We start from the raw sequence: 19,771 nt of genomic DNA on the forward strand, positions 1-19,771 counted from the left end.
ATGGGAAACCCTCATAATGCGCACAGCAGGTGTGCAGACCAAGAAACCCAGCACAGGAATGGGAAACCCTCGTAATGAGCACAGCAGGTGTACAGACCTGGGAACTTGGCTCAGGGATGGTGGAAACCCCTCATAATGGGCACAGATGCTGTGAAGACCTGGAAATTCAGCACAGGGATGGTTGTAACCCCTCATAATGGGCACAGCAAATGTACAGACCTGGAATAGCCAGCAAAGGGATGGTGGAAACCCCTCATAATGTTCACAGCAGATGTACAGACCCTTTGAAGTCAGCACAGGGATGAGGGCGTCTGAGGAACAGCTATATTGGAATCTCCCAAATCAGCCATATTATTTCTCCCATCTTAGTATACGCCTGTCAGTGTTCTGTGACTGGGTGAAAATGTGAATGATTACCTAATGTTATATTATAAGTTGTTCAGTGTGGGTGCTAATTTCATTGTCTGAAATACAGATAGAAAATACGATAATAGAAATGTGGGACAGCAAAAGCATGAACGATGCACAAAAACTGTTTGCTGAACATTAAGGGCCATGGTTTTCAATGGCATAGTTCACACCAGTGCTTGCAGTTCCAGTGCGTTTTAGTTCTAGGAAAAAAAGTAGAACATTCTGCATTGTTCCTTCACTGGACTGTACTGGAACGCTGTAAAACACATAAAAAATGCACCGGAACCCACCAAAACTGCACTGGAGCATACATGTCCTTATTTAGAGTTAAGAAAAAAGAGGGGGGAAAATGCACTGGACTGCATCAAAAACGCACCAAAAACGCATCAAAAACGCGCATGCAGAAAAGCATCTGGAACGTATCTGGCCTGTGTTTCTATGGTGTGAAGTGGCCCTTAGTGACATTTCTTGGTCCCCGGCGCAGTCTTGGTTTTGTGTTCTCCACATTAGATGATGAAGAGCACGTCTAGTGGAAGAAGGCACATCCAACGGCAGTGGGAACGAGGTCAGGCTGAAACGCAGTCGGTCAGCGGATAGTTGTGGGCTGCCTTCATTATTTTTGCTTTAATTAACGTGTGCGGGTTTTCCTGGCACGGCTCCCTCCTCTCCCCCTGGAATGTGATGAGTTGGCACCATGTTCCTGGTGTTTTTTGTTTTGCTCTCTCTGGACGCGGCGGTTCTCACACCAGGGGGACGGTTTGGAGGTCAGTAAACAAGGCCGGGACCGTATTGTCCTCCACAATTGTGTTTACAATGTAACTCTCAGGACACAGACACTCTGGGGGCCCTGCCTGAACTGGTGTGGCCCTCTGGGGCCTGGATACGTGTGTGTGTGTTAATATATTTAGAGATAATAATGATGCCAGTCGGTGGACTGTTAACATGGATGTGAACTGAATATTTTCGTTTCTGTGTCCTCTATGTCAGTCGTTCTCAACCTCAGTTCCCAAGTTCCCCCAACGGGCCATGTTTTCAGGTTTTCCTTTACTTTGCACAGCTGCTTTAACCACTTAAGGACCGAGCCTCTTCTTGAGATTTGTCGTTTACAGTTAAAAACAGTTTTTTTGCTAGAAAATTACTTAGAACCCCCAAACATTATACATGTTTTTTGTTCTTTTCTTGTTAAAAATACATGTTTTTTCCTAACACCCTAGAAAAAAAATAGCGGTCATTGCAATACTTTCTGTCACACCGTATTTGCGCAGTGGTCTTACAAGCGCACTTTTTTGGGAAAAAATACACGTTTTTGAGATTAAAAAAATAAGACAACAGTAAAGCTAGCCCAATTTTTTTTTATATTGTGAAAGATAATGTTACGCCAAGTAAATTGATACCCAACATGTCACGCTTCAAAATTGCGCCCGCTCGTGGAATAGCGACAAACTTTTACCCTTAAAAATCTCCATAGGCGACGTTTAAAAAATTCTACAGGTTGCATGTTTTGAGTTACAGAGGAGGTCTAGGGTTAGAATTATTGCTCTCGCTCTACCGATCGCGGCGATAACATGTGTGGTTTGAACACCGTTTTTATATGCGGGCTCTACTCACGTATGCGTTCACTTCTGCATGCAAGCTCGGCGAGACGGGGCGCGTTTAAACATTTTTTTTTCCTTATTTATTTTACCTTTTATTTTTACACTTTTCTTTTTAAAAAAAAATAAAAAAATGGTGTCACTTTTATTCCTATTACAAGGAATGTAAACATCCCTTGTAATAGAAAAAAAGCATGACAGGATCTCTTAAATATGAGATCTGGAGTCAAAAAGACCTCAGATCTTATATTTACACTAAAATGCAAAAAAAAAAAATTTGTCATTTAAAAAACAAAAAAAAAAAGGCCCTTTAAGAGCTATGGGCGGAAGTGACGTTTTGACATTGCTTCCGCCCTGCAATTGTATGGAGACGGGTGGGGGCCATCTTCCCCTCACTCGTCTTCATACCCAGCAAGGGACAACATCCGATCGCCTCCGCTGCTGCCGACGGCTCCGGTAAGCGGCGGAGGGCACCGGAGCGTGGCGGGAGGGGGGGGCCCTCTCTTGCCGCTGATAAAAGTTATCTCGCGGCGAATCCACCGCAGAGACCACTCTTATCGGAAAGCAGACCGCCGGCCGAAGAAGAGGATACCGGGGTTATGGCAGCTAGCTGCTACCATAACCACGATATTCCCCTTTAAACCTAGGACGTATATCGTCGTGCGGCGGTCCGTAAGTGGTTAAATCAATATAAATGACATGGTATTGATAAGATCTATTTTATCTAATGGAAGTTCCCGAAACATGGACCGTTGAGGGTACTTGAAGACTGAGGTTGAGAACCACGGCTTTATGTATTATACGTAACTGACGTTTATTAAGAAAATCCTGTTTTGACTTTTTGTTCATTCTTTGGTACATGAGAGTGCTGCGGATCTCCTGCGATGGCTGTATGACATTTCTCAGGGTGGGTTTCCTGAGGGTGACAACAGTGGACCATGCCTGAGTAACGAGTGATAACACTTGTAGTCTCCACCAGGAGCCCGAGGGACAGGGTGACAACACAGAAGCACAGTTGGGAGACAGGGACAGAGCGTTGTCACGCTAAGGCCTCATGTACACTGCAGCTGCCAAACTCAGGTTTAGGAGAAGTTGGGTATTTTTTAGTAGCCCCTGAGCTCTCCTCTATGGTATCTTATGTGTACACAGGGTTGTTTATAGGAGTTTAGAGGCAGTTGAGTTGCCTGCAAGCAAGGAGAAAGGGAGAGAGGGGAGGGGAGGGGGAGAGGGAGGGTGGTGGAGAGAGGAAGAAAGGGAGGGAGAGAGGGAGGGGGGAGAGAGAGTGAGAAAGGGAGAGAGGGAGGGGAGGGGGAGGGGGAGAGGGAGGGGAGGGGGAGAGAGGGAGGGGGAGAGAGAGAGAAAGGGAGGGAGAGGGGGGGCAGAGGGAGGGGGAGGGGGAGAGAGGGAGGGGGAGGGGGAGAGAGGGAGGGAGGGAGAGAGAGGGAGAAAGGGAGGGAGAGAGAGGGAGAGAGGGAAGGGAGGGGGAGAGAGAGGGAGAAAGGGAGGGAGAGGGGGAGAGAGGGAGGGGGGCAGAGAGAGGGAGAAAGGGAGGGAGAGAGGGAGGGGGGAGAGAGAGGGAGGGGAGGGGGAGAGAGGGGGCGGTGGAGAGAGGGAGAGAGGGGGGGGAGAGAGAGGGAGAAAGAGGGGGGGCAGAGGGAGGGGAGGGGGAGAGAGAGAGGGAGGGGAGGGGGAGAGAGGGGGCGGTAGAGAGAGGGGGGAGAGGGAGGGAGAAAGGGAGGGAGAGAGGGGGGGAGAGAGGGAGGGGAAAGGGGGGGAGAGGGAAGGGAGGGGGAGAGAGAGGGGGGAGAGGGAAGGGAGGGGGAGAGAGAGGGAGAAAGGGAGGGAGAGGGGGAGAGAGGGAGGGGGGCAGAGAGAGGGAGAAAGGGAGGGAGAGAGGGAGGGGGGAGAGAGAGGGAGGGGAGGGGGAGAGAGGGAGAAAGAGGGGGAGAGAGGGGGGGGAGAGAGAGGGAGAAAGAGGGGGGGCAGAGGGAGGGGAGGGGGAGAGAGGGGGCGGTAGAGAGAGGGGGGAGAGAGAGGGAGAAAGGGAGGGGGAGAGGGGGGGAGAGAGGGAGGGGAAAGGGGGGGAGAGGGAAGGGAGGGGGAGAGAGAGGGGGGAGAGGGAAGGGAGGGGGAGAGAGAGGGGGCAGAGGGAGAGAGAGAGAGGGGAGGGGGAGAGAGGGGGGACGGGGAGAGAAGGAGAGAGGGGGAAGGGTGAGAGAAAGAGGGAGAGAGAGGGGGGAGGGAGAGAAGGAGATTGAGAGGGAGGGGGAGAGAGAGAAGAGGGAGGGGGAGGGGGAGAGAGGAGGGGAAGACAGAGAAAGAGGAGGGGGGTGAGGGGGATTGGAAAGAGAGAGTTAGTGAGAGAGAGAGGGGGGGGAGAGCGGGAGGGAGGGAGAGAGATGGAGAGAGAGAGGGGGGGAGAGGGGGAGACAGAGAAAGAGAGGGGGGGGAGAGGAAGATGGGAAAGAGAGAGTTATGGAGGGAGGGAGGGAAGGAGGAGGGGTAGAGAGAGAAGGGGGGAGAGGGAGAGAGAGGATCCATAGTTCTCTCACAGAATGGCTGAAATAGTTAATAATACTTGTTTTTCATGCATTGCGGGCATTTGGGAGGGTCTCCTGAGGTTATTTTTTAAAAAAATGCTTCAAACACAAACGCTCATAAACGCCGCTAAATGCGCATAAACGCGGTATATAAAAGTGGCCAAACAGATGTTTTTAATTGTTGGTTACTACCTGTCAAGTTTCCAGCGTTCAGAAGAGGTTTTCAAACATCCTGTGTCCATGAAGCCTAAAACAGGAAGTGCCGGAACTAGGACCTCCATGGCAGGATCACCACAATTTTAATGGCTCAGGTCTCACATTTTGCTTACAGCACAAGAAAAGATGATCCTTTTTAGGGTCCATCATTATTCTTCCAAACTTCCTGTCGATCCCTATAAATGTTTCCACATGCTGGATTATTCTTGTACTCCTCTCTACAGGCTTATGTCCCTTCCTCGTGTTTGATTCCTGCCACCATAGTACCTGGTTAGTGTGGCAGTGAAAGTGATCCTCTGCGGAAGGATCACTTGGCATTAATAAATCTATTTGGGCCAGTGGAGGGAAAGAAAGGGCACAGAGGGGCCCGGAGGTGTCAGGCAACAGCGAGTATCTTTTTTTACCTTTTTGCTGTTATATCCATTATTGATGAGGTGACACTAATTAATTCCCATCTCCTGAGCATTGTTCGGTAACCAGTACGCTCCACCGCTCCACCACCCACCCCCTACGTCGTAGCTGACATGAATGGATCTGTATTGAGCAGGCAGCAGGTGCATTTAAATAGAAAATAATTATAAGGACCTGTCATGGGTGTCATTTAAGCAGAACTCTAGAATTAAGGCTTGGAACCTCTTTTAGGTTGCATGTGTCCTTGTTGGGGGGATTCATAGTTCCCTGTCCCTGTGACCCCACAGAAAGTAAAAGGAAATTAGTAGTTCCACAGATTTTATTTTGCTGATTGCTGTCTATCCTGAAGACACAACAGGAAGTCAGATGAAATCTTACAAAGAAAGGGGGGGTTCCATCTAACACAAGTGTCACCAGAACTAGTGTCCCCATTCGAAAAATGTCCCCTCTATTCCTGTTCTGGTGACAACTGTAAAGTTGTGGACTTGTTGCCATTGCTTCCTGTGAGGCCAGGATAGATAGAGAGGGCGAATCTCACCAACGGGGACACAAAAAGCAATACAAACCTGGCAGGGGTTTTATCCCTTCTCCACTCCATCTGAAATTACAACCTAGGCTAGATGTACATTTAAAGTGACATTGCGCATACATTGTCAAATATTTGAGGGTTTATTAACTATATTATTATAACTTTTATACATAGCAGTATTATATATTCTTGTCAGTCTCTTCAGCTTTGCCTCCTTTGTGATTGCAAGCTCCTCTGCAGTGTTGGCATACGTGTTAGTAGCATAGAGTGCTGAACATGCCGACTAGGAACTTTTTCTGCTGTGCTGGTTATTGATCCCATTGCGATCTTTGTAGTCAGCATTTTACATCTCCTACCTCGGTCACCCTGGGCAGGTTATCAGCAAAGTCACATCTGGCACTTGTAGTTCTCTGAGAGGGTCAGGCTGCTGGATGCACCTACCTGGTGGTATAGTCTGACACTTTCCCTCATCAACTTGTGTGTAGCCAAACTGGAATCAGAAAGAGTGTATGAAGAGAAATAGATCAATTTATAATAAAAGGGGCAGCAGGGCCTGGCTGTGGTCCTTGTTATTTTGCTCCCTCTATCTTTCTTTCTTCTCCATGTGGACCATGGCTGTGTTCTCTGCTCTGCTCCTTTACCTTTTCTCTGCTCTTCTCCTTCACTCTCTCCTCCATGTGGACCGTGTCTATGTTCCCTGCTCTTCTCCTTCACTCTCTCCTCCATGTGGACCATGTCTATGTTACCTGCTCTTCTCCTTCACTCTCTCCTCCATGTGGACCATGTCTATGTTCCCTGCTCTTCTCCTTCACTCTCTCCTCCATGTGGACCGTGTCTATGTTCCCTGCTCTTCTCCTTCACTCTCTCCTCCATGTGGACCATGTCTATGTTCCCTGCTCTTCTCCTTCACTCTCTCCTCCTTGTGGACCATGTCTATGTTCCCTGCTCTTCTCCTTCACTCTCTCCTCCATGTGGACCATGTCTATGTTCCCTGCTCTTCTCCTTCACTCTCTCCTCCATGTGGACCGTGTCTATGTTCCCTGCTCTTCTCCACTCTCTCCTCCATGTGGACCGTGTCTATGTTCCCTGCTCTTCTCCTTCACTCTCTCCTCCATGTGGACAGTGTCTATGTTCCCTGCTCTTCTCCTTCACTCTCTCCTCCTTGTGGACCATGTCTATGTTCCCTGCTCTTCTTCACGCTCTACTCCATGCGGACCATGTCTATGTTCCCTGCTCTTCTGCTTCACTCTCTGCTCCAAGCGGACCATGTCTATGTTCCCTGCTCTTCCTCACGCTCAACTCCATGCGGACCATGTCTATGTTCCCTGCTCTTCTGCTTCACTCTCTCCTCCAAGTGGACCATGTCTATGTTCCCTGCTCTTCTCCTTCACTCTCTCCTCCATGCGGACCATGTCTATGTTCCCTGCTCTTCTCCTTCACTCTCTCCTCCATGCGGACCATGTCTATGTTCCCTGCTCTTCTCCTTCACTCTCTCCTCCATGCGGACCATGTCTATGTTCCCTGCTCTTCTCCTTCACTCTCTCCTCCAAGCGGACCATGTCTATGTTCCCTGCTCTTCTCCTTCACTCTCTCCTCCATGCGGATCATGGTTGTGTTCCCTGCTCTTCTCCTTCACTCTCTCCTCCATGCGGACCATGTCTATGTTCCCTGCTCTTCTCCTTCACTCTCTCCTCCATGCGGACCATGTCTATGTTCCCTGCTCTTCTCCTTCACTCTCTCCTCCATGCGGACCATGTCTATGTTCCCTGCTCTTCTCCTTCACTCTCTCCTCCATGCGGATCATGGTTGTGTTCCCTGCTCTTCTCCTTCACTCTCTCCTCCATGCGGACCATGTCTATGTTCCCTGCTCTTCTTCACTCTCTCCTCCATGCGGACCATGTCTATGTTCCCTGCTCTTCTCCTTCACTCTCTCCTCCGTGCGGACCATGTCTATGTTCCCTGCTCTTCTCCTTCACTCTCTCCTCCATGCGGACCATGTCTATGTTCTCTGCTCTTCTGCTTCACTCTCTGCTCCATGCGGACCATGACTGTGTTCACTGCTCTGCTCCTTCACTCTCCTCCATGTGGACCATAGCTGTTTTTCCTTGTTCTGCTCCTGTACTCTCTTTCCTCCATGTGGACCATGGCTGTGTTCCCTGCTCTGGTCCTTTACTCTCTCCTCCATGTGGACCATGGATTTGTTCCTTGCTCTGTTCCTTTACCCTTTCTCCTCCATGTAGACCATGGCTATGCTCCTCACTCTCTCTCCTCCTTGCGAACCTTGGCTGTATTATCTGCTGTGCTCCTTTACTATCTCTCCTTTATGCGGACCATTGCTGTGTTCCCTGCTCTGTTCCCTTTACAATTCCTTCTTCATGCAGACCATGGCTGTGTTCCTTGACATGCTTCCTTTAATCTCTTTTTCATGTGGACCATGGCTGTGTTCCCTGCTCTGTTCCCTTTACATTTCCTCCTCAATGTGGACCATGGCTGTGTTCTTTGCTCTGCTGCCTTTAATCTCTCTCCTCTATGTGGACCATGCTCTGCTCCTTCACTTACTCTCCTCCTTGCGGGCCATGGCTGTTTTCCCTGCTCTGTTCCCTTTACATTTCCTCCTCCATGTGGACCATGGCTGTTTTCCCTGCTCTGTTCCCTTTACATTTCCTCCTCCATGTGGACCATGGCTGTGTTCTTTGCTCTGCTCCCTTTAATCATACCTCCCAACATTCTGAGATGGGAATGAGGGACACCTGTCAGCAAAAGTATGCAGGCATAGGACACACCTCTTCCCACACCCCTTAAAGGAGAATTGTACAAAGAACAAGATTGGTTAAACGAAAGTTCTTTTTTTTTACCACTACTACCGTAGTTTTACATACATCTTAATAGAGAAGACAGAAATGAGGGACAAATGAGGAGGAATGAGGGACAGAGGGACATTACTCCAAATCAGAGACAGTCCTTCGAAATCAAGGACAGTTGGGAGCTATGCATTTAATCGCTCTTTTTTATATGGACCATGGCTGTGTTCCCTGGTCTGCTCCTTTACTCTCTCTCCTGCATGCGGACCATGGCTGTGTTCTCTGCTCTGTTCCCTTTACACTTCCTCCTCCATGTAGACAATGGCTGTGTTCCTTGCTCTGCTCCTTTATCCTCTCTCCTCCATGCAGTCCATGGGTGTGTTCTCTGCTATTTTCCCTTTTGATTTCCTCCTCCATGTTGACCATGACTGTGTTCCTTGCTCTGCTCCTTCACTCTCTCCTCCATGCGGACCATGGCTGTGTTCCTTGCTCTGCTCCTTCACTCTCTCCTCCATGCGGATCATGACTGTGTTCCTTGCTCTGCTCCTTCACTCTCTCCTCCATGCGGACAGTGGCGGCTGGTGCTCAAAAGTTTTGGGGGGGCGCAAACAAACTGAAAAATACTGAAACCCCCCCATCAATTGCAGCCTCACTGTGGCCATCAGATGCAGCCATTGTGCCCATCAAATGCAGCCACTGTGCCCATCATATGCAGCCACTGTGCCCATCAAATGCAGCCACTTGTGCCCATCATATGCAGCCACCTGTGCCCATCAAATGCAGCCACTTGTGCTCATCATATGCAGCCAATTGTGCCCATCATATGCAGCCACTTGTGCCCGTCAAATGCAGCCACTTGTGCCCAGTATATGCAGCCACTTGTGCCCAGTATTTGCAGCCACTTGTGTCCATAATATGCAGCCACTGTGCCCATCAAATGCAGCCACCTGTGCCCATCAAATGCAGCCACTTGTGCCCATCAAACGCAGCCACTTGTGCCCATGATATGCAGCCACTTGTGCCCGTCATATTCAGCCACTTGTGCCCGTCATATTCAGCCACTTGTGCCCGTCAAATGCAGCCACTTGTGCCCTTCAAATGCAGCCACTTGTGCCCGTCAAATGCAGCCAATTGTGCCCATCATATGCAGCCACTTGTGCCCATCAAATGCAGCCAATTGTTCCCATCAAATGCAGCCACTTGTGCCCAGTATATGCAGCCACTTGTGGCCATCATATGCAGCCACTGTGCCCACCGACCCCCCCCCCACTCGCAGGTCTCACGGCTCTGGCAGCACCCCCAACCCCCCCCGTGTGGCTTTGAAAGACCCCCCTGACACTTACCGCCAGGCAGCAGCAACTCTCAGGGCACCAGAGCGGCGGCTGCAACCTCCGCTCCACCGCGTGTCTCCTCCGCTCCTCTTCCTAAGCGCCAGCCATCCAATAGGGTGGCCTGGCGCTTTGGCCAATCAGGAAACAGGTCTGACGCCCTGCCTCCTAAATTGGCGGGGAGGAAGGTTAGTGTGAAAATAGCTAAAATTAATTCGCTATCGTCACACAATTGGGTGGGATCAGGGTGCACTCTCTGCTCCCCGAGCCCACCCTATTTTGAAGCCTATTAGAGTCTCTGGCTCTAATCAGGTGCTTCAAAAAGTACCGCCCCCCCCCCCCCGCCATAGGAATCCATGCGTTCTGAAATGGGCCGGGTGTATGGATGGGGGGACGGTGCCCGTGCTCCCACAGTGCACGGGCCGCCACAGCATGCGGATCATGGCTGTGTTCCTTGCTCTGCTCCTTCACTCTCTCCTCCATGTTGACCATGGCTGTGTTCCTTGCTCTGCTCCTTCACTCTCTCCTCCATGTTGACCATGACTGTGTTCCTTGCTCTGCTCCTTCACTCTCTCCTCCATGCGGATCATGGCTGTGTTCCTTGCTCTGCTCCTTCACTCTCTCCTCCATGCGGATCATGGCTGTGTTCCTTGCTCTGCTGCCTTTATTTAAATGACATATCACTGTGTCTGAATGATGAGATTAGAAGATCAGAAATCCAGGACTCCACTATTTACAGCCAATTCTCTTAGTAATAAGCAATAAAACAATAAACAAATTAGTTTTTTTTAGTACCAATAGGGTAACTTTTTGAAAAGTGAGTATTGTATCTGAGTATGAGGAGGTTTTAGTTGGTCATAATGGAAAAAGAGGCCTCCATAATGGCAGCCTACAAGCCTTTCTCCTGACAGGTTCCCTCTAATGCCCTGTACACACGATCGGACATTCCGACAACAAAATCCATGAATTTTTTCCGACGGATGTTGGCTCAAACTTGTCTTGCATACACACGGTCACACAAATGTTGTCGGAAATCGGGAACGTCAAGAATGCGATGACGTAAAACACGTACGACGAGCCGAGAAGAAAACTTAAATAGCCAGTGCGGCTCTTCTGCTTGATTCCGAGCATGCGTGGAATTTTGTGCGTCGGAATTGTGTACGCACGATCGGAATTTCCGACAATGGATTTTGTTGTCGGAAAATTTGAGAACCAGCTCTTAAATTTTTGTTGTCGGAAATTCCGACAACAAACGTCCGATGGGGCCTACACACGGTCGGAATTTCCGACAACAAGCTCCCTTCGAACATTTGTTGTCGGAAATTCCGACCGTGTGTACGGGGCACAAATATTACACATTCCTTTAGCTTTCCACGTGTGACCTTTCCTGGAGGCAGCACGCCTTGTGTCTATCCCAGAATACTCTCTGGCAGGTAGGGCAGAGTTTGGAATGAGTGTAATCAGTCTCCTGGGTGTACGGTCATTCCTTAGCACAGTGACAGATGAGTTTGCTGTCAGTGACAGAAGAAGGCAGAGCACATTCCTGGGTCACATAGTAACAGTACACACAGGGGTCACCAGGGCTCACACCACGCTACACGAGGCCAGGCTGACTTCCAGTGTAAGTAGTATTTTTCTACAATACTTGTTTGGATTAGTTCACCTGTAGGGAAAAAAAAAATTATTGCACATATTTTTGCAGGAAAAAAAAAGTGCATTTATTATTATGATTCCCCCCCCCCAAGAGCCTGCAGAGCATTGCACCCATGATCAGGGATTGACGGATGCAGTGTCAGGCTTGCAGTATCTGAGCTGGAGGAAGAGTGAATATTGCCTAGTACACACGGGACGAATGTTGGGAGACATCGGCCAGTTCAATAGAAACAGTCCGACATTCGGCCTGTTTGGCCGGCTTCTGTCGGATGAAAATGCTGGAGAACCAGCAGCTGACGGTTTCCCGACCAGCGCTCTCAGCCAATGGTCAGTAGAGCCTTGTCCCCAGTGGTCAGTGCAGCCTTGTTCCCAGTGGTCAGTGCAGCCTTGTCCCCAGTGGTCAGTAGAGCCTTGTCCCCAGTGGTCAGTGCAGCCTTGTTCCCAGTGGTCAGTGCAGCCTTGTCCCCAGTGGTCAGTGCAGCCTTGTCCCCAGTGGTCAGTGCAGCCTTGTCCCCAGTGGTCAGTAGAGCCTTGTCCCCAGTGGTCAGTGCAGCCTTGTCCCCAGTGGTCAGTAGAGCCTTGTCCCCAGTGGTCAGTGCAGCCTTGTTCCCAGTGGTCAGTGCAGCCTTGTCCCCAGTGGTCAGTAGAGCCTTGTCCCCAGTGGTCAGTGCAGCCTTGTTCCCAGTGGTCAGTGCAGCCTTGTCCCCAGTGGTCAGTGCAGCCTTGTCCCCAGTGGTCAGTGCAGCCTTGTCCCCAGTGGTCAGTAGAGCCTTGTCCCCAGTGGTCAGTGCAGCCTTGTCCCCAGTGGTCAGTAGAGCCTTGTCCCCAGTGGTCAGTGCAGCCTTGTCCCCAGTGGTCAGTGCAGCCTTGTCCCCAGTGGTCAGTGCAGCCTTGTCCCCAGTGGTCAGTGCAGCCTTGTCCCCAGTGGTCAGTGCAGCCTTGTCCCCAGTGGTCAGTGCAGCCTTGTCCCCAGTGGTCAGTGCAGCCTTGTCCCCAGTGGTCAGTGCAGCCTTGTCCCCAGTGGTCAGTGCAGCCTTGTCCCCAGTGGTCAGTGCAGCCTTGTCCCCAGTGGTCAGTGCAGCCTTGTCCCCAGTGGTCAGTGCAGCCTTGTCCCCAGTGGTCAGTGCAGCCTTGTCCCCAGTGGTCAGTGCAGCCTTGTCCCCAGTGGTTAGTGCAGCCTTGTCCCCAGTGGTCAGTGCAGCCTTGTCCCCAGTGGTCAGTGCAGCCTTGTCCCCAGTGGTTAGTGCAGCCTTGTCCCCAGTGTGAACGGCGCTGAGAAGAGCCGAGAACCCTCGGCTATGTGTATCTCGGCTCCGCCCAGTCACTGTGTTCTCGGCGGCGCTCGTTCAGATGAACGAGCGCCGCCGTGTCCCTCCGAACTCCGCGGCGCCATATTTAAAAATACAAGCTATGTGAATGTCGGTGGCGATCGCTCCGATAGATCACAAAAATAGCAGGGATCGGCGTATAACACACACCAACGATTTTCCCCTGATTTTAAGGGGAAAAAAGTGCGTGTTATACGCCGATAAATACGGTATTTCGAAACTTGGGGCCAATGGAATACATTTAGATTCTCGGAGGAAGGGAGTTCCCTCTTTGCTCCTGAGAGTATTTGAAAACGAGAGGAGTGTGGGGCTTTGGGGGTGCCCTCACTTCTCTGGATGATGGTATAGTAAACTCGCCTTTTCCTCGGTACGTTTCTCCTCCAATTCCGACTCCCCCTCCCCTGTCAGTGTTTTTTTTTTTTTCTTCTCTTTATCTTTTTTCTCTTTTTTTAAGGAATTCTTTCCCTCATGGGGCTTCTTACTTTCTCCTTTTGCCTCTTCAGATATGTAGAGGATTTTCTTCTTAGTAAAGTATGTTGTCAGGGCATACAAGAGAAGCAGGTCTAAGAGAAAATGGGGACTATCTCAAATAACTAGTTATTGTTTTTTCTGTAGATGTATTTAACCCCTTCCTGACCGGCGCACGCCGATGTACGTCGGCAGAATGGCACGGCTGGGCAAATGGACTTACAGGTACATCCATTTGAATTCCCAGCCGTGCCATTGCGTGCGCGCCGCCGGACGGGAGCTCTGTGAGTCGGGTCGCGGGATACCCGCGATCGCCTCACGGAGAGGACGAACGGGGAGATGCTGATGTAAACAGCATCTCCCCGTTCTCCCTAGTGACAAGTGTCACTGATCTCTGCTCCCTGTCATCGGGAGCGGTGATCAGTGTAGTGACACTCCTAGCCCATCCCCCTACAGTTAGTAATCACTCCCCTAGTACTGATTTAACCCCTCCCCGCCCCCTAGTGGTTAACCCCTTCACTGCCAGTGTCATTTACACAGTAATCAGTGCATTTTTATAGCACTGATTGCTGTATAAATGACAATAGTCCCAAATATGTGTCAAAAATGTCCGACATGTCCGCCATAATGTCGCAGTCACAGTAAAAATCGCTGATCGCCGCCATTACTAGTAAAAAAAAAAAAAAATCCATAAAAATGCCATAAAACTATCCCCCATTTTGTAAACGCTATAACTTTTGCGCAAACCAATCAATAAACGCTTATTGCGATTTTTTTTTTACCAAAAATATGTAGAAGAATACGATCGGCCTAAACTGAGGTAAAAAAATTTTTTTTTATATATTTTTGGGGGATATTTATTATAGCAAAATGTAAAAAAATAATGTGTTTTTTTCAAAATTGTCGCTCTTATTTTGTTTATAGCGCAAAAAATAAAAATCGCAGAGGCGATCAAATACCACCAAAAGAAAGCTCTATTTGTGGGGAAAAAAAGGACGTCAATTTTGTTTGGGAGACACGTCGCACGACCGCGCAATTGTCAGTTAAAGCGACGCAGTGCCGAATCGCAAAAAAACGCTCTGGTCAGGGAAGGGGGTAAATCCTTCCGGGGCTGAAGCGGTTAAGATAGGAGTAATGCTGTTAATTGGATTTTAAATGGATTCGTTGGAACTCATATGATTGATGGATTAATGAAATTGTTTATTTCTCTGTATGTATGACAACTAAAATAAAGAAATTAAAAAAACAAACAAACAAAAAAAAAAAAACGCACCTCCCCATTGAAATGCATTGAAAATACAGCAAGAACGCATCAATAACACACCCGTGTTACATTTTTGATATGGTTTTTCAGTCACATGACCAATGAAAAACACATCATAAGCATAGTAAAAATTGTGGTAAAACCGCTGCAAAATCAAGGCAAAAATCAAATGCGTTTTCGGCGCCATTATCGGCACCTTTTGCCCTTATCGGCAAAATACAGATAATACAGTTTGTGAACGATACGTTTCGATGGTTGAAATTTCAGTGCATCTCTAGGCTTATGAGTGCTCTGATTATCATACTCTTGGTTCATTGATAACTACAAGTCTATCTGCCATGGTGGCAGATGGGACTTGTAGTTTATTCATTCACAGATCTGTGCAAATAAATGCAGGACATGGATGTGTGAGCGGAGACCTGTGCAGCCACACTGATTTTAAATGTGGAAATGGCGGCAGTGAAGATGAATCCCTGCACTCAGTCATGGGTAAGGGTGGGGTGGGGGGTCTTCTGGGGGTGGGAAGAAAATAGGAACATAATACACCCTAAGACCCCATTCACACAGGGGCATCACGACTTGCAGGTCGCCTCAGCGAGGCGACCTGCAAACGACTTCCGCGGCGACTTGCAAAACGACTTCTGTATAGAAGTCTATGCAAGTCGCCCCAAGTCGCCCCCAAAGTCATACAGGAACCTTTTTCTAAGTCGGAGCGACTTGCGTCGCTCCGATTAGAACGGTTCCATTGTACAGAACGGGAGGCGACTTGTCAGGCGACTAGGTTGCCTGACAAGTCGTCCCTGTGTGAATGGGCTCTAAATCAGTGGCGGCTGGTGCTCAGTAATTCGGTAGACGAAAACCGGGAACTACAATGGCGAGTTGTCTAAACCCCTGAAACTCTTTGGATGTTCATGTTGTCTTAGCAAACACTAATATTAAAAGATTCTGGATTCTAGTGGTGGCCATACATGGAGCGATTGCATGCACGATAATATTTTCAATAGATAGAGAGATTGTTCCATCAATAGATAATGAGGGCACAGAATGCAATAAAAACTGACAAGTGTTCTAGCCCTGTCCACTCTCTCCAAAACTCCAAAAAAAAATGTTACCCTTAGTTGTACTTTAAACTTCGGGATCCCTAAATAAGGCTAGGTTTACATTAGTGTGGGTCGGGATTGTGCGCAGTGTTGCCAACCTCCCAGAAGTCAAATTTGATGACGTCTGGATTTTGATGTAAGGGGGAATGCTGCAGACTCTGGTGCAAAAGGAAACTCTGATGTGGGAAGGTCTCTGGTCAACAGAGCCCCTTCCTTACACAAGAGTCCACAGAGCTCCCCTGTACATCGCAGTCCACATAGGTCCCCCTTACATCAGAGTTCTGAGAGTTCCCCTTTACATCACAGTCTGCAAAGTTCTCCCTTACATCAGAGTTCTGAGAGTTCCCCTTTACATCACAGTCTGCAAAGTTCTCCCTTACATCAGAGTTCTGAGAGTTCCCCTTTACATCACAGTCTGCAAAGTTAAAGTTTCCCTTACATGACAGTTCCCTTTACATCAGAGTCCGCAGGCTTCCCCCTTACATCAGACTCCAGAGTTCCCCTTTACATCACAGTCCGCAAAGATCTCCCTTACATCAGAGTTCCCCTTTATAAGAAAAACAGAGTTTGGGACTTTATATGAGGCCAAGACATAGAACGTCAAGTGCCTCTATTCCTATTTGCTACTAGCATGGGGAAATGGTTTGGGACTTTGTGTGAAGCATGTGGCCGGCTGTTATACTACTTTGTGATATATATGTAATAAATTATATTTATGTTTTTTTAATGTATTTGTCTATGTTATGATACAATGCTATGACTTGACGGAATGTGATGATGATACCCTGTAATATACATCCGCCAGACACTCCTTGTTTATATTACCAATTCGGCCACATGCTTCACACAAAGTTCCAAACCATTTCCCCATGCTAGAGTACCCCTTTATATCACAGACTGCAAAGTTCTCCCTTATATCAGAGTTCCCCTTTACATCACATGCCACAAAGTTCTCCCTTACATCAGAGTCCACAGAGTTCCCCTTTACATCACAGTCTGCAAAGTTCTCCTTTACATCAGAGTTCCCTTTACATCAGAGTCCGCAGGGTTCCCCCTTACATCAGACTCCAGAGTTCCCCTTTGTATCACAGTCCACAAAGTTCTCCCTTACATCAGAGTCCACAGAGTTCCCCTTAACATCACAGTCCGCAAAGATCTCCCTTACATCAGAGTTCCCCTTTACATCACAGTCCGCAAAGTTCTCCCTTACATAAGAGTTCCCCTTTACATCACAGTCCGCAAAGATCTCCCTTACATAAGAGTTCCCCTTTACATCACATGCCACAAAGTTCTCCCTTACATAAGAGTTCCCCTTTACATCACATGCCACAAAGTTCTCCCTTACATCAGAGTCCACAGAGTTCCTCTTTAGATCACAGTCTGTAACGTTTTCCGCCCCACACCTGAGTTCCCTTTACATCAGATTCCGCAGGGTTCCCCCTTACATCAGACTCCAGAGTTCCACTTTGCATCACAGTCCACAAAGTTCTCCCTTACATCAGAGTTCCCCTTTACATCACATGCCACAAAGTTCTCCCTTACATCAGAGTCCACAGAGTTCCTCTTTAGATCACAGTCTGCAAAGTTCTCCCTTACATCAGAGTTCCCCTTTACATTACAGTCCGCAAAGTTCTCCCTTACATCAGAGTCCACAGAGTTCCTCTTTAGATCACAGTCTGCAAAGTTCTCCCTTACATCAGAGTTCCCCTTTACATCAGAGTCAGCAGAGTTCCCCCTTACAATGTAAGGGGGAACTCTGCTGACCCTGATGTAAAGGGGAACTCTGCGGAACCTGATGTAAAGGCGAACTTTAATGTAAAAGCGAATATTGATGTAAAGGAGAACTTTGCAGAATGGTGACCTAGCCTGTCCGGCTTCGGAACTGTGCATGCGCGCCCTGCTGAAGTATATGTACAGTGGGTGGTCTGCAAGTGGTTAACAATTGATGACAGAAGCTCAGCTGCCAATGATCATTTTGCACAGACAGAAAAGGGTGAAATGGAGAAACATTGTATGTAGTGGTGAGATTAGTGCTCCATATACTGTGTATAGTGTTTATTCCTGAAGTCTTGGTGCAGCCGCTGTTATAGGAAGGCATGGATTGGACGGAGTGCTGGAAGTGTGTGTCGGGGCCGGTTACCATGCATGCGTCGTGTGTATTTGACACGCTGGGTGATTATGTGGTTTGGTACCTGGGCCAGGATCCTTCTTATGTAAACATTGGGTAACACAGCTCGTCTTGTTTGTAGTGACGCCGCGATGAGGGAGAGTCTTCTCTGTACAGTAAACACAGAGCCCCTCGTGGGGGGGGGGGACGGGGGTTAGGGAGGGAGCCTAGCTACACAGTCCACTTCAGCCATACACACAGTGCAGAATTTCAAGGGTCAGTCCATCTTAAAGATGAATTTTGATCTGCTTATGTTTTGTCTTCCCTGGTTCCTCCTTTCCCTTCATCACTGGGTCTCTGTGCTTCTCTATGCAATGCAGGCAGATCATGGCTAGTGGGAGGGGCCAGCAGGGTGCTGTACATATCTTCCTAAAATCATCCCAGCACCCTGCCTCAGTACTGCTCTCAAATGCCCTCGGCTCTGATGTAAACGGTGGGCTGGCTCTTGGGAGGAGTTATGCAAATATTAAAATGACTTGAGTGAGAGTCAGTCTGTAGGAGTGGGTGTGTTTTCACACAGAGGTAACGCCCCCATGTGATGCCGAGCCTCCATGATTCAAAGAACTCATATCCAGTGGGATAGCCAGGAAATGAGGCAGACTCTCACTAGCCGCAGCTTCTAATGCACATTGTGAGAAGCTCACAGTGTGCAGTGATATCAGAGTAGGGCTTCATTCACACGACTCCAAAGCTGCACGATTTCCAGTGCGACTTTGGAGTGTGACTTTGATGCCACTTTCATATGTGTGCGACTTGTCGTGTGACTTTGGACAAGGAAGTCGCACCCCATGTTTTTCAACGACAACTGTTTAAATATGGGCGACTTAAAGTCACAGCAACTTTAAAAAGGTTCCTGCACTAATTTGGTTTGATCTTCATGCAAATTGAGTGCCAGAGACTGCAGTGTAAACCCTTATAGTCGCATGAAAGTCGTACGTCAATGTTATACATGCGACAGTTGTGCAACAGTTGTCCATTATCATTGGTCAAAGCCAAAGTCACATCCAAGGCCCCTTTTACACATGTGCGACTTGTCCTGCGACTTGGGACTGCGAAGTCGCATGACAAGTCGTACTCCGCGATTTTCAATGAGTACCGTTCATATCTGTGCGACATCAAAGTAGTCTCTGTACTATTTTTGGTCCGACTTTGATGCGACTTGAGGTCCATAGACCTCAACATTACACCGACATTGCTTCAAGTCACATCAAAATCTTGGCATAGTCGTGCGACTTTCAGGTTGCACAAGTGTGAGAGGGGCCTTAGGCTTCATTCACACTTGTACGACTCCAAAGTTGCGCCGACTTTGGGGTTCAACATTGACGCAACTGGCTTTGACCAGTGATAATGGACAATTGTTGGACACAAGCTGCATTGTATAACATTCGGGTGCGACTTTCATGCAACTTCTGAGGGTTTACATTGAAGTCTTTGGCCCTCAAGTTGCATGAAAGTCAGACCAAAGTAGTGCATGAACTACTTTGAAGTTGCTGAAACTTCAAGTCGCGCATATATGAATGGTTATCATTGGAAAACATGGGGAATGACTTGTCATGCAACTTTGATGTCCAAGGTTGCATGACAAGTCGCACAAGTGTGAATGGAGTCTCAAAGTTGCACCAAATTTGCACTCCGAAGTCACACGACTTTGGAGTTGTACACGTGTGAATGAAGCCTTTAAAAAGGTGCTTCACTGCTTTCATGTAACTTTTGATGCGGCTTAGGTCCAGCGAGTAAGTCGTGCAACTTTGACGTAACGTTAAGCCCTGGTACACATTGGAGCGATTTGTCATGTGATTTGACAGGTCAGATCACATGACAAGTCGCAGCCTATTGCAGGCAATGTTCCGATCGGTGCGACACCGACTTTGCAGCACTGCAGCGATTCGAGAAAGTAGTTCCTGCACTACTTTTGCCAATTTCGGGTGCGACTTCAATAGACATCCGTGTATGAGGCTGCATA

The 19,771-nt window shown here is 48.5% G+C and overlaps 1 protein-coding gene across 2 annotated transcripts in view; it reads left to right on the forward strand.

Moving 5' to 3' along the window:
• MAPRE3 (microtubule associated protein RP/EB family member 3) overlaps positions 1-19,771 on the forward strand; it is a 169,563-nt gene that overhangs the window by 16,464 nt on the left and 133,328 nt on the right. The window lies entirely within an intron of this gene.

The sequence above is a fragment of the Aquarana catesbeiana genome, linkage group LG04 (genome assembly GCF_042186555.1).
Source record: "Aquarana catesbeiana isolate 2022-GZ linkage group LG04, ASM4218655v1, whole genome shotgun sequence".
Classification (NCBI taxonomy): domain Eukaryota; kingdom Metazoa; phylum Chordata; class Amphibia; order Anura; family Ranidae; genus Aquarana; species Aquarana catesbeiana.